The 14,932-nt window shown below is 41.3% G+C and overlaps 1 long non-coding RNA gene across 2 annotated transcripts in view; it reads right to left on the bottom strand.

Annotated features, from left to right (window-relative positions):
- Window positions 1-800: 800 nt before the first annotated feature.
- The window catches only part of LOC118352632 (uncharacterized), a 31,133-nt gene continuing 17,001 nt past the window's right edge, over window positions 801-14,932 (bottom strand). The window contains exon 4 of one of the 2 annotated variants that reach the window (XR_004810066.2): window positions 801-1,137. This is a non-coding gene — a long non-coding RNA (uncharacterized LOC118352632). Of the gene's footprint in view, window positions 1,138-7,324; window positions 7,681-14,932 lie in introns of those variants that run through there. The other variant, XR_007406937.1, reaches the window with a different exon arrangement.

The following is a 14,932-nucleotide window of genomic DNA, read 5'->3' on the forward strand; positions in this document are numbered from 1 at the left end:
GTGCTGAAAATAAGGAAAGTTAATGAGAGATCTTGAGGAATTTCTAAAAAATAGAAAGAAGGGATCAAATAAAAGGAGAAATAAACATAGGGCCTAGCAAAAACTACAACCCACAAAGGGAAAAACTGCTGCTGACATAGGAGCAATTCTGGAAGAGAGCACAGAGGCAAGGGTCGGGGGAGGAGGAGTCACCAGGATGCTTGGAACTTAACCTGGGGATTTTATCTGAGAGAAATACTTACATATATACATTGATGTGTGAATGAGGATGGGCCCTGCTGCCTGACTCATGGCAGTGAAAAAAACCTGATGGTCCATCTACAGGTGGATGGACTACTATGACATTGTGTAGATTGCTATGTATGGACAAGAAAAGATCTCCAAGACATGTGTTCAAGGAAAAAGCAAGTTGTAGAAAAACATAGAGTAAAACTAAAGATTAGGTAGGTAGGTAGATGATGGGTGGATGGATGGATGGATGGGTGATGGATGGATACAGTGCATATACACATGCCAAGATAAAGGTCTGGAAAGAGACTTGACAAATGGTTATCAGAATGTACTCTTGGGACAGAGAGTGAGGGTACAATTAGGGTGAGGGGGGATATTCACTTTTGATCACGTTCATGTAGTACCTGAAAAACTCTTATGAGGCCATATTAATGTGTCATGTATATAATGATAGACACAAGCAAAACAAAACAATATGACAAAAGCACATGTCCTGCCCCTCCTTGAGAAGTTTATCTGGGAGATAAAGGCAGGTAAGAAAAGTATGATTGGCATTTAAATGGAACAGGTGCTTTAATAGAGAAATTTCAAGATGGCTTAGCAACCTCCCAAAAAAGGCACATAACCCAGTCTAAATCACAGAGGGCTTCCCCAAAGCAGTGGTACCTAAGTTGAATTCTGAAGGGAGGGTAGCCCTGGTCAGATGGACGAGATCCCTATGAGCTATGGGGGTCCATGTGAAGGTGCCTCACTTTCCTCCTGGGTCTGCTGGGCAATGAGGCAGCCCAGCCTCTCACTTGAAGAAGTGGGGTGTCAGAACTCCAGACCTGAGGGTGAAGAGCCATGGTGAGGAAGCAGCACCTCCAACTAGTTCATCCATTCCGGTTTCCCTCTTCCAGTGAGACCCTGGGAGTTAGGAGAATTGGTAAATTGTGTGGAAGTGACTATGAAAAACCTCTCTAAAGGTTGGGTCACCAGTCAGTACTCTTCCCTTACAGTCTGGGATCACCCCCATGACACCCTCATTCTTTCCCATCTGACCAGTACCCAGATGCCCCTGCAGGTGCCAAGAAGACACAGGTAACAACAACAGAGCAGACATTCCTTTCATCACCCTTTATCTCTGCCTTCCACAGAGATCAGCGAATATTAGCCCCTGCCCAGAAACCTTCACCTCCTGAGGTCTAAAACCTTTCTGAAAATTTCTAAGTGGGGGTACCTGTCTGGCTCAGTAGGTAGGGCATGTGACTCTTAATCTCTCACTGGGTGTAGAGCTTACTTAAAAAAAAAAAAATACAAGTGGACCAGTTATTCCTTCAAGTAACATGGACTTGAAGCCAAGTGCATGGAATTGCCATGCTGGAGTGGGAAGGAAAACACTCAGGGAAGACAGGAGACGTGAGTTGCCTTCTCTGGAAGAGGTAGTTCATACATGCCCAGAAGCACTATGACTTTCCTATATGTTTCTCTTTCTGGAGTCAAATACTGGCATCCAAGAAGAAAAGATGTAGCACTCTGTGCTTGCCATGGCCCTATGGAATGCAGATGGCCTGTGCCTGTGACCTCTTGAGAGAAAATGTGGGACAGCCACGCTGGCAGTATATTAGTTTCCCAGGGATGCCATCACAAGTTATCACAAACAACAGCTTAAAATGACAGTGAGTTATTCCATCCCTGTTCTGGAGGCCACGAGTCCTAAGTCCAGGTGTCTACTTCATACTTAGCACTCTTTTGATGGTGTCCCAGCTTGTCCTAATTCTAGGGAAGAATTCTTCCCTGTGTCTTTCAGCTTCTGGTGGCTCTGTTTGTGTCTTCTCCTTTTCTGTCTCTTATAAAGACATTTGCCATTGGATTTGGGGCCTACTTAGGTAATCCAGAATGATCTCATCTCAAGATCCTTAGCTTAATTATATCTGCAAAGATTTTTTTTCTCAACAAAGTCACAGTCATAGGTTCCGGAGTTTGGATGTGGACATATCTTTTGGGGGGACACAGTTCAACCCACTACAGATGCTCAGTCAGCTTCCTTGGTTTTCCCAAGTTCTTCATTCTCCACTGTTTCCACCAGGTTTAGGGTCAATCTTAGACCTCATACTTGGCTTGCCATCGACCTAGAATGTTGTTTTGGGTAGAAAGAGAACAGTGGAGATAATAAAATGGTGTGTTTTTAGAGATGAGATTCAGGGACGCCTGGGTGGTTCAGAAGTTAAGCGTCTGCCTTCGACTCAGGGTGTGATCCTGGAGACCCGGGATTGAGTCCTGCGTCGGGCTCCCTGCATGGAGCCTGCTTCTCCCTCTGCCTATGTCTCTGCCTCTCTCTCTTTCTCTAAGTGTCTCTCCTGAATAAATAAGTAAAATCTTAAAAAAAAAAAAGAAAAAAGAAATGAGATTCAGTATCCTCATTATTTTGATGGAAAACTTGGTCAGAAAAATTCAGTTGCTTGTCCAAGGTCACAGTTAGTGACAATGCTCGGACTAACCTCTGAGGGGCTCTTTCCACTACTCCATGCTCTGCACATGAGATTCTAGGCAATTGTGTTTGACCTTGCTTATAGATTGGGCATCAGGCTGGTACCGGGTGCTGTGAGGAGGAAATGTTAAAAGTAGGTATCATTCATCTTATAATTCCTTATCCAGTAGCAGAAATCCACTCCTGGTAGACAGACCATAGCCAGAATTCTTCTTTTCTTCCTCTCATCTTTCCTTCCTTCCAGGGTTACTCAAAGGACTTAGTACTTTCTGCTTAGGTCTTAGCTTGTCCCAAAAAATGAATCCGTCTCCTTATTTCAGTTTAGTTGCAGCATACTAAACTGTGCTTTGCTCCAAAGAGAGACAAAACTACCCCAAATGCCATGAAAACAAAACATTTTAGTACAGTTAGTTCACTTGAAGAAGTGTTACTGAGGCCTTTAGTTCAGTCTGGTAAGCCAAAGGAGTAGGATAGCACACTTCAAAGGCTGGGCAGGATTTTTCTTGGGACCTGAATTAGGAAAGAATGGAGGTGGGCGGGGAGGGGGGGGTGCTCCCTTTGGACTCACTTACAAGGTTTGGCTTGATAGGAGCACTGGGTGCCTGTGAATATCTGTTATGTAATACATACCCCAAGCAGTTGTAAAGTCATTCAGACAATTGTCAAACTTGAGAAGTTCCCAACTCATGAATATTGCAGATAGCCCATTTTCTTCACCTTCAGTTGAATCTGATACCTTTGAATAGGCTGTGAGGTGTTTAGGACTTTATCTGAGCCAGTGCCACTAAGCTGAAAGGAGGTTTGAATGGGTAAGGGAGTCATTCAAAAAATGCTTTTATTTGGTTTCAGAAACACTTTCTTTGTTTTGATGTGCTCAGAACATCATCTATTTGAAGTCTGGCTCCACGAGAGTTTTTATCTCCAAAGCAAGAAAACTATGGTAATTTTAAATAAATAAGCCACCACAACAAAATGCATTTTCTTAAAAAAAAAAAAAAAAAAAGAAAGAAAAGAAAGAAAGAAAGAAAAGAAAACCATTTCCAAGAGATTTGTGCATTTCGAACACAGGTAATACCTACCTAAAAATCTAAACGAATGAATCTAAGCCATCGTCCATCTTTCTCTTTGTTCTTTAAGAAAATATTCACATCTATCCAACCAAATTAACATATATTATCACAAACGTGTCATTCTCAAATTTCCTGAGCTCGGCTTATCACTCGCCTTTTTTTTTTTTTTCTCATGACTGTCTTTCTGAAAACAAAACAACATTATTCACACCAATAAGTGTAACAGGCACAATGCAAGAAAGCACTGGAAGCAACTTCTTTGTACTTATCAGGGTTGACCTCTTACTCTTGGCTTTTCCTTTCTTCACCTCCCTAGGGTCACCTCTCTGAGAAGGAACTGTAGGACTCTATGTTCCATTAGTTAACCCCGCACTCCTTTATCCTCTGCGGGCCCCTTTGGGCTCCAGCATTTGGCGTCCAGGAAAAATCTAAACTCCTGCCTTTATTCTGCAGTTGAAAACAGTATATCTTGTTTAAAGAGAAATACTCAATTCTCTCTGCTATCTGAATTCATATATGGTTAAAATGGCTAGGGGGAAAAAAAGCCTCAGGAGATGGTCTCCTGATACTTAAATAGAAAAATAAAAATAAACTATTTACTTCAAGCTCCATTTGAAGCCAAGCCCCTTCGGAGAATCTGGCCAGACCAAAGAATCGTGTGTAAGATTGAAGATCATTGGATTTGCATTGCGTTCCCATATATGAGAGTGAATGTGTGTAATAAACACCCTGATGTATACCAGCAAGAAACACAAGGTGGGGGTGTCTGGAGAGATATGAGGAAGATATCTCAGCCCACTCTGAATTCTAATTCAGGCCAGGAAGACAGTCTCCTGGAAAGATTCCTGTCATGTCCAAATTTAGGACTTAGCAAAGAGATCTGCTTCAGACTATTCTAATGACAGTGCCATACTAAGAGTACAGACCTTCCTCAACTTACAGGGGGGTTACATCCCAATAAGCCCATGGTCAGTTAAAAATATCATAAGTCAAAAATGCATTTAATATGCCTAACCTCATAGTTTAGCCTAGCCTACCTTAAACGTGCTCAGAACACTTACATTAGCCTATAGTTGGGCAAAATCACCTAACACAAAGTCCATCTTATAATCAAGTGTTGAACACCTCACATAATTTATTAACTACTCTACTGAAAGTGAAATAGAGAATGGCTGTATGGGTGCAGGATGGTTCTAAAGGGCCGGTCGTTTACCCTGGAGATCGCATGACTGACTGGGAGCTGTGGTTGCTGCCACTAACCAGCTACACAAGAGAGTATTGTTCAGCATATTGCTGGATCCCAGAAAAAAATCAAAATTCGAAATCTGAAGTATGGTTTCTACTGAATGCATATCATTTTTGTACCATTGTAAAGTTGAAAAATCGTTAAGTCGAACCATCATAAGTTGGCAACTGTCTATTACTTTTAGACTCACTATTTAAGGCAATTCACTGCTAAATATATCTTCTGGTTTAAATGAGACCTCTATCAGGTCTATTAAGAATGATATAGGAACAGGTTACAGCTCTCTGCCTTACTATGACGTATTTCTTTGTGTCACTCAAGTGGCAAATACCATTTACCTAGGTTGCCAAATCCCTTACTAGGGATTACGACAGTGACATGGAATGGCTTGACCCTTGCCATTTTTGCAATATAAAAACTTAGGTCTAAGACAACTTACTCCTCTTTGCCTGCTGCTTATATTTCTTACAAATTTTTCAGTAAGTTCATTTTTTAAGTCAATATATTACCAAAACTTAGAGGCTGTCCAGGTCAAAAATACATTTTAACCATGACTATCATAGACACACCAGAGACAAAAATCCATTTTAACAATGGCTGTCAGAAACCTGAGCTTTGTCAAGTATGACTGAAATAGACAGGACCTTTGATGTGCACTGGATTTGTATTTTCGTTTTGGTTTCAACAAACTCCCTCTTTCTCCAGCATCTTAAAAATATGCGCAGATTACTTACCATGAGCCTTACATATTCATTTTTATTTCTAAGAGAAATTCAAGATTCCATCATCCATTTTGGCTAGGATATTCTGGTCCATTCCTATCTTTGCCAGAGGTTGGCTTATAAATCATCTATGATGAAGAGAAGGTGTGTGCAAACTCCCTCAAGAGCAAGCAGGTAAATTATCTCTTAATTCTGCTCAGTCACCACGGATCAACATCTATTACTCTTGCTCAAAATTACAAAGTTGGTTCATGCCTGGATGCTTGTTAAACCCGTGGTGACTCAAGAACCCTAAACCCCACCAGGCATTGACAGGCAAAATGTCTGTAAAATTCTCTGGGAACATTAAATCTTCATGGCTTGGAGATTAAGACTCACCTCTTAGTGGAGGCATTTTCTAGTACAGAGTGTTAAAATCGACTTGCCTTTGTTAAAGCATCAATGTTCCTACATTTTCCATGTAAGCTATCAAGGAGACAAACAGACATGGGGATATATTTTTGGTGCTAGAACACTGTACAGACTGTACCCATATCGGGCAAACAGAACTTTTTTTGAAAAAGACTTTCCGTGTAAGCCTTCTGAATTAAGGCTTTGGGGAAAACAAGAGAAGGAAGAAAAAAAAAAAGCTACCTACTCCGATTAAGCTCACAAAGAGACTACAGTATTTCACATTATCTTAAGAAAAACAAAAGCCCAAAAGCACAGCCCACAGCCTTTCCAGTCAAGTAGACAGACATTAAAGTACATTAGCACTATCATTTGTATGTCTATAAATATCAATAAAGTATGTGATTTGGCTTCACTTTCACACAAAGAAGGAGGACTATCCTTTTCAGGAAATTTCACAGAGACACTCACCAACAAAAGTTCGGTAATTTAATCTTTGGAAAGCTCAATAATGCTAAGTTCAAAATTGCAGGTTTTAAACTAATGTACCTGATAAGTGACCCATTACTGGGTAACCCAACCTTCCCAGTCCCGGTTATCTGTAACAGAGAAGAGTCTCCCTAAAACAGAACTAATGTGTTCGCATCTACATTAATCTCTGAAGTCAAAAAGAGGCATTCTTCATAGGCTTTATCTGTTTCCAAATGTCTGCCTCCACCAGAAGTGATTTCACACTCTCGAGGCAGCTATGCAAATGATTCCAATATCTTTGTCCGATAGGTGCTATTTCTTACGGATCCATGGGATCCTATCCCACCGACTACACTTTCCCAGCTGACTCACTTTGGCATGTAATAGGTATTACAGACCCTGAGCCAAATGGGGGCTGTGCCTCTGTTGCTCCTAGACTGTGAACGACCTGAAGGCTTGACCTGGTGTGTGTATGGGGTGGGTGTGCGTCTGTGGATGGGGCTGGAGGACTCTGGCTGTCTGTCTGTCTGTCAGGGGTGGGGGCAGTCCGTTAGAGATTTCCCTCTTCTGTGTCACACAACTTCCAACTTTCTCTCAAGCACAAGTTTCTTCTTGCAAGTGTCATGATGCTAATAGAGAGGATTTGTGGAACCTCCCCTCTGTCAAATTTATTCGCGCAGGGCCACTTATCACTGCTAGTGGTTGGAAACCTCTATCTTTTTTCTCCTTCTGAGTTGCAGACCTTATTTCCAGAGCTGAAATAAACATGTTCCACAAACCGTTCATTATTCAGTAACACATTAGGAGATAACGTTGAAAAGGTAAAACGTATTTAAGATGATGCACTTTTCCCACCTCCCTCCTATGGCAACGTGAAGAGCAACTCTGGTAAATACATTCTTACTCTGCACAGCTTTGTATGTTCCAATTCGGGCTTAAATAATCTTCCTTTTGGAATTGTATTTTTTAAAGCCTGCAATAAGATGATCTCCGTGGGATCCAGCAGGTAGGATGGCGAGTGGTGAGGAACTTGGACCAGGGCTACTACTTCTTTCCATGGCCATCTTGACTGGTTCTTGCCTAGAAATACACATTTCCATGAAGGAGTCTATTGACACACATGAATTTGCATGTTGGATCTTTACAAGTCCAACAGAATTAAGTTAATAAGTACAAGCTTTGACAAATACATTCAAGGCAAGTCTTCAATGTCCCTGCAGAGGGAATGACAATAGCCTCCCGCGTAGAACGTTGGTTTTCTTTCACCAACCTCTCAACCTGGGATAGTTCCCAAGAGACATCATAGGAGGAAAGAAAGGAATAAAAAAGGGCTCTCTCTCAAAAACAGGGGCTATGATTTTTTTATGAGACACTTTTAGTCCTATACCCTCTTGAAAACAGAATAAGAATTCTCCAAGATTCAGCAAGTTTTTCCTTTCTATAATGGCCATCCAAAGGAGGTACTTTGTTATTAAAAGTTTGGCTAGATCCAGAGTAAAACACAAAAAAAGTAAATAGCAATCTCCCGCTTACCTAAAATGGTTTAAGAATATTAAACTATTCCAAATTAGGAGTCATCCTATGTGTCAAAAATGGATTACTAAATTTTAAAATCTAATATAAACCCCAATCAATTGTTGTGAGGGTTATAAATGGAAAGCCCTTACTTAATGCACGTAGCACAGTTGGAATATAATATTATCTACTTGTTTCAAAAGATTCAATTCAGTAAAATTCTACCAACTATGGGACATTGAAGATAACTCAGAGCCCTATAGCTCTCTCAGAGAAAGCCATGGAGCTTGCCATAAAGATTCAACTCCTCAGTATAAAATATTATAACATTCTGTAAAGTATTGATTAATTAAAATATGAAGGCTGACTTAATTTTCTGATTAGCAGAAGTTTTTTGAAACTCTTTCTTGCTTCTAACCTGGCTGAAATTCCCTTTAACTCCCTTGCCTTAAGAAGTAATACGTTATCTCCAAATAGTCTTTTACAGTTGAGTTAGGTCCATACACTGCTTCAGAATCATCACTGACATCAACTTGTCATTGTAGGCAAAGAAGGTGGTGGGAAGTATATTGAGTGAGTTGTGATTCTAGAATATGACTTGGATCTTAAATAGGTATACATAATTCCTATTATAAATTAGACTTCTTATGGTGCTCTTTTCACCATACACACAAAAAAGAATCTAGAGCACAGGAAAAAGTTCTAGTAAGTAAGCTATAGGGCTTCATAAACTGATAATGTAGTGATATTTCGCAAAGCACTGGAGGAGTTCGAGAAGTACAGTTCAACTGACATCTGTGAGTTGCTCAAGCAATGAATGGTTGTGCTGATCATGTAGGAAGTGGTGATTTGGTAACTCTTCCTCCAGATTCATGGACTTAATGTGCTTCAAAGACTGACACTCTTTGATGTACCTCTTTATGCTGAAGCTCAGATTCTACTGATCTCTTCATAGTTGGGATTGTTTGGTATGATCCAAATGTCAAGGAAACAAGCCCCAACTGTCTGTCTGCAACATGGAGGCTGACCAAGAATAAGGCTTGCCTTTAAAAAGTCTTTCTCTACAGAGGTTCTGTTAACATTTGGGGCCAGATAATTCTTTGTTGGCAGGGACTATCCTGTGTACTAATGGGTGTTTAGCACCTCCCTGGTTTCTACCCACAAGATGCCAGTAACAACTTCCTTCCTAAGTTAAACAAATCAAAAATGTCTCCAGAAATTGCCAAATGCTCTCAAAGGGGCAGACTTGGCCTCTCCTCCCACCAGTTGAGAACCCCAGCCTTAAGAGGCAATCCTAAATTTGAATAACAATGGAACATCTCTTCCTGCTCTTCCTTCTGCTATTAATTGGTGTGGAAATGACTGGAGACTCTTCTGGGAGTCTGGCTCTTCCTCTCTTCCTATGAATTCTTGTGATTAGGCAAGCAATGCAGAGAGATTTCTTCATCCCAAGTCTTATGGAGTAGGCTTATGTCTGTATGTTAGATACAAACATATTTATTCATAGTAGAACTTTTGAAGCTAGTCACTTAGGTAATGGATGGATAGATAGATAATCTTTAGTATTCTTTTTGACAGCAACTTTCTGGAGGGCTCACATTTCTACCATGCACAGTCTAGGCAAACTTCACTTCCCTGCATGTTCAGAGAATGACTATACCAGTTCCTAAAAGTCCTTCATTAACTGGAAGTCAACAAGAGAGTCTTACTAAGCACTCAGATATGAAACATCTTCATAAAACACTTTTTATATGGAGAATAATGAAAAAATTATTTATGGGTTGTGCAATTGAAGTGACTCAAGGTATTAATTCTGATTATGAATTTTCATTGTCATTAGGTGGCACAAGAAATAGAGCTGGCAATGATTGCTCTTTATTTTTTTAACACGTGTGAGTATATATGGTAAAGCAAAATTCTTGTTATGGGCATTTTTTATGATTGTTTCATCTTTTTTTACCAAGTATAATTCAAAAAATATGAAGAATTATACACCGCCTGATGGTATTGTATCGTTTGTCAGAGAAGTGTGAGAGGGACCGCTACCCTCAGAGGGCTTACTCACAATTGGTTTGAGCAGATGACAGACATTGACACCCACAAAAGAACAAGAAAACTACTGTGAAATAGACGAGCATGAACTCAGTGTGTGATAGAGGGTAAGGGATTTGGAGGCCAGAGTCCTCAGGAAGGGTTTTACAAGGGGCATTGCACCTGCACCCACATGGGTGACTACACAGGGGCTGCTTCTTACCGTGGAGAAGCCGGGACTTACAGGTGGGAGTGGCAAAGGTAGCTGGACACAGAGTTCAGCACATTTATGACCATGACTGAAGGGGTATTTGTAAACAGCCAACTACTACAGAGTAGTAAAGGTATTAAAATATTCTATGTTCTCGTTAACTATCATTTTCCTTACAGTAGTAAAATCAGAAAGGAGTCTATGAACCGAAATAATGACATAAATCAGAAATAACCAGTAGTAACCAGCAAATACCATTGCTGTAATGTAAATCAGACATGCTGAAGGAACCATGAGCATTTCCACCCCTTTGATAGGTTACAGATCTTGTCTCTTCAGTTTGGTGGTAAGATCTAGATTCACTCACTAGTCACCAAACATCAAATGAGTTCCTACCACCACTAGGTGTATTTCTGCTATTCCAAGAGCGGGGATGCAGAGGCAACCCCAACAAATAAGGCCTCTATTCTCATGGACCTGCTTTTCTCATGTAGGTAGACTGATAATCAAGCAGCAAGCAATCAGAAGGTGATTCTAGAGAGTAATGTGGCCAGTGGAGAAAATTAGGTGGAATGATGTGCTGGAACAGAAGCCCACAGACTGGTCTATGACCAAATCCAGCCCCCTGCCTGTTTTTTTCAGCACCATAAATGAAGAGTGTTTTTTGTCCTGAACTCCAACCAAGTGAAGTGCTATGCTCCCCAAAAAGAATTATATTCTTCTCATTAGTAGGCCTACATTACAAAATATTATACTCCATTGTTTTATTCTATTTTGAATTTCATCAATAAAAAACTATGCAAATTTGTTCTCCTTCCTGTCATTCCCGTACCTATATAACATCATCAGTTTGGCCTCTTGGCCTCCTTCACGTCTCTTTACATAAAAGGTTCAACCTTAAATAAAAAACAAATTCTAAAAAAAAAAAAAAAAAAAATTTCTACCATTTGCTACAACATAGCTGAACTTTGAAAACGTTATGCTAAATGAAATAAGGCAGACACTGGACAAAAGCTACACGATTTCATATACATGAGGCATCTAAAACAGTCAGACCCACAGAAGCAGAGCATAGAAGGTGGTTGCCTTGGCTGGGAGAGGGGGAAATAGGTAGTTGTTGCTCAATGGGTATAAAGTTTTATCCATGCAAAATGAATAAGTTCTAGAGATCTGCTGTACAATGCAGTGTGTGTACAATGCAGTGTGTGTATATATATATACACACACTTAACAACGTGATATTGTTCACTTTAAAATAGGATGGGTCTCACGTTAGGCGTCCTCACAAAATACACACACACAAAAGAACACAAGGGAATTCCAGAGGTGAAACACGTTCAGTACCTTGATGATGGTGGTGGTCTCACAGAGATATGCATGTGTTTCAACTCATCAAAATGTATACATGACACGTTTGAAGTTTTTTGTCTATTAATTATATCACCATGAAGCTGAAAAAGTAGTTTGCTCACCCATGAGTCACAGACCAACAGCAGTGGTAGGGAGGAAGGACAAGGCGGGGGAAGGCTCAAGCAGTGAGGGGAGGCCTCTGCCTGGTGTTGACATTGAGGCTGAGACCTGAATGGCTACTCCTGCCACCCATCAGTCCTGTGATCTCAAGATCTCCCCTTTCTTACTTACAAGACATACTGTCTTTCTTCCCTAATGCCCAACAGCGCTGTTTCTCCGTTGACCAACATGGTGCACACCCCTCCACTGTTGGCCTTCCATCGCCCACCTCCACACTCTTCAGGAGTATGGGAAAGAAGCAGTCCCAACAGAAGAGACGTTTTCAGTTCTCTTCTTTTGCACACATTATACCATTTGGCAAAACTCACAAAGAAACCCCATAAATCTGAGTTCTACAGTTAACCTGCAGTACCTTGACAAGACATTCAGGAAGCAGGTGGAAGTTTCTCAGAGAACAAGACAAATGCCTTACCATCTTCAAAACACTACTGAAAAACAGCCCACACTTGCTCTGAATTATTGTGGCCTTTCAAAGTCTATACAAAGTAATGTGCAAGGAGACAAAGCTATTTTACCAGGCAGACAGATATTCCAAATTACTGGTTCTTAACAAGCATGGTAATACATCAGTCAAAAGCAATAAATTTAAACTTAATGAAATCTCAATTTGCCTACAGTGCATTTCACTTTGACATTTTCTATATTGCCACGGTGCTTTGATAAAGTTTTTTAAAATGCAAAGAAAGTGTCTGTAAGGCTAAAGACCAGACTTGGTGCCATTGTGGCCAAGGCAACATTACAGTACTTAGGTTCCATCACTCCATGCCCCCTGGCAGGCAAAGCCCCAGCGCTAACACAGGTTCAGTTTTCATTATCATCATATGATTATGCATTTTACTGCATTTAACTGATAATACAACTACCAGCTCACCTTAAAAGAATTAGCTTGGAGGTTTCATTGCTTCCCAAATGGAATTCATTTGACAAACAAATGACAATTAGCCTGGTCTCCCTGTTCTGCGTCAGGATGCTTTTTGATTGAACCTAGACCAATTTACAATTTTTAAATGAGTTTAGACATTTACATTTAAAATGTCTAGAGGAAATTAGCCCTGGGACATCCAACAGCCAAAATGCTTTTTGAAGTTGATTATTATTTGATCTAGTACCCTCTACCTGTACATTTTGTTCCAACTTCAAAGTTTGGGAATGTAAATGCCACCTCACCTCAAAGCACAGGGAGAAACTTAAAAGCGGTTTTGCTCATTATGTTATGCAAAGGAGCCCATATTTTAATATTCGTTTAATATGGTTAGTTAGCTTTAATGACACCAGTGTGACAGTGTCATAGTTTTGGAATCTGAAAGCACTGATTGAAGTTTCTGGCTGCTGCTTCTATTTTTCCACACAGAAAGGAAGCGTGCCCTTTGAAGGACAGACCGGCTCCTGGGTGAGTCTGTTCAGGTAAAGACTAAACATGATAACTTCTAGATGAAGAGTTCACCTGTCTCGATGAAGAAAGACAAAAAAAAAAAAATCATGATATCAGGGACCCCAGAGACACTCAACTATCATGTTTCAATACTGTGTGTTTTGTGAGGGCATGCCCTTACAACCACGGCTGCTGAAGAAACTGCTGGAAATTCCATTATAAATATGCCGTGCTGATAACCCGGCCATGGAAACCAGCAGTGCTCTGAAACAAAGCCCACTGATTTCTGGTTGAGAGCAGATTCTATTTATTATTTATTATCGTTAATATGTTCACATTGTTGTCAAAATGACACAACAGCCCTTGGCCCACTCCACGTTGTTGAATGGCAAAAATAAAATAGAGTGAGGGGAAAGGCCACAAATGTGTATTATGGTATCATCACCCTGCTCGGGCTATTTGCTCCAAAGGCCTGAAAGTCGGTATTAGCCACAACACATTCAAAGAGACACTCTAGAAAAAAGGGCAAGTGACCCAGCATGGAGGAGCCAGCCAGTCCATATCCGTGTGGACTCATGGTGGCACTGAGGAATCCGTATCTGTGTGGACTCATCGTGGCTTCCCCTCGTCAGCCTTGGAAGTTCAACAGCTTCAATCTCTAGCTTTGTCTCAGGCTACATGACGCACACCACATGTTTTCAAAATAACTTTGATTTCAAAAGAATCCCCAAATGATAACACTCTTACTCCCTGCACAGAATTCATGGTTTTGAAGCCCGTTTTCTGTGGAAACATTAGGTCTGAATTCAGTGACCCAGCCTCTCAGGAGACTTCCCAACAGTGTCGTGAGGCAAGAATGTCAGGGAAGAGCGAACCAGCCCAGGTGGCCAACGTACAAAATGGCACCAGAGGGCACCAGACCTGCTCTCCTGACTCAATCCCCTGACCTGACCATCACCTGGGGTGAAAAAGGGGTATCAACAGATAAAAAAACATAAGTCATTTATTTTTCACGTAGGGTGGCTTCAGGGGGGCAGCAGAACAGAGGAAACTTCCTCCAGGTGGCTGCACTGCTAAACTCTGGGATTTCCTGTCAGCTCCCCTCCCCTGCCCACCCTCCTTTTCCCTCATGAAAACAAGAGTCAGAGTGTGTCCTTGGAGTAAACTCTGTTTTCATTCCAAATGTAACACCCCAGCAGCACATTTTCTCCCATGCACAAGGTCAGGACCAGGCTAGAGACAGGCCAAGCCCTTCTCTCAAAGGTTTCTCATTTTCCATTTCTTCCTGTACACATAGGAAGGTTTATTCCCGCACCAAGGGCCTGGCAGCAGGCCCCCACCCTGCACAGGCCCCAGAGCTGCCTCCAGGCCAGGCCACACCACTGCAGACCTGGGGACTTTTGTTACCTCGTGTGCCCTCTGCTGGCCAGGCTGCCGCCAGCGCGCACAGGAGCCTGGAAACCCGAGGAAGGCTGCGCTTTTAGGGTGGGGGGGTTCTCAGCAAGCCACAGTGAAGCCTTGTGGTGTGTTAAGAAACAAAACAGGCTCTTCTGCAGCTTCTGAGATATGCCCTTTTCTCTAGCAGGTTGTCCTGGCGCACCAGCTTATTTGGCCTCCCGTTTTTAAGCACAGCTACCTGGGTTTTATTTTTTATTTATTTATATATATATATT

The sequence above is a fragment of the Canis lupus genome, chromosome 28 (assembly GCF_003254725.2).
Source record: "Canis lupus dingo isolate Sandy chromosome 28, ASM325472v2, whole genome shotgun sequence".
NCBI classification, from domain to species: domain Eukaryota; kingdom Metazoa; phylum Chordata; class Mammalia; order Carnivora; family Canidae; genus Canis; species Canis lupus.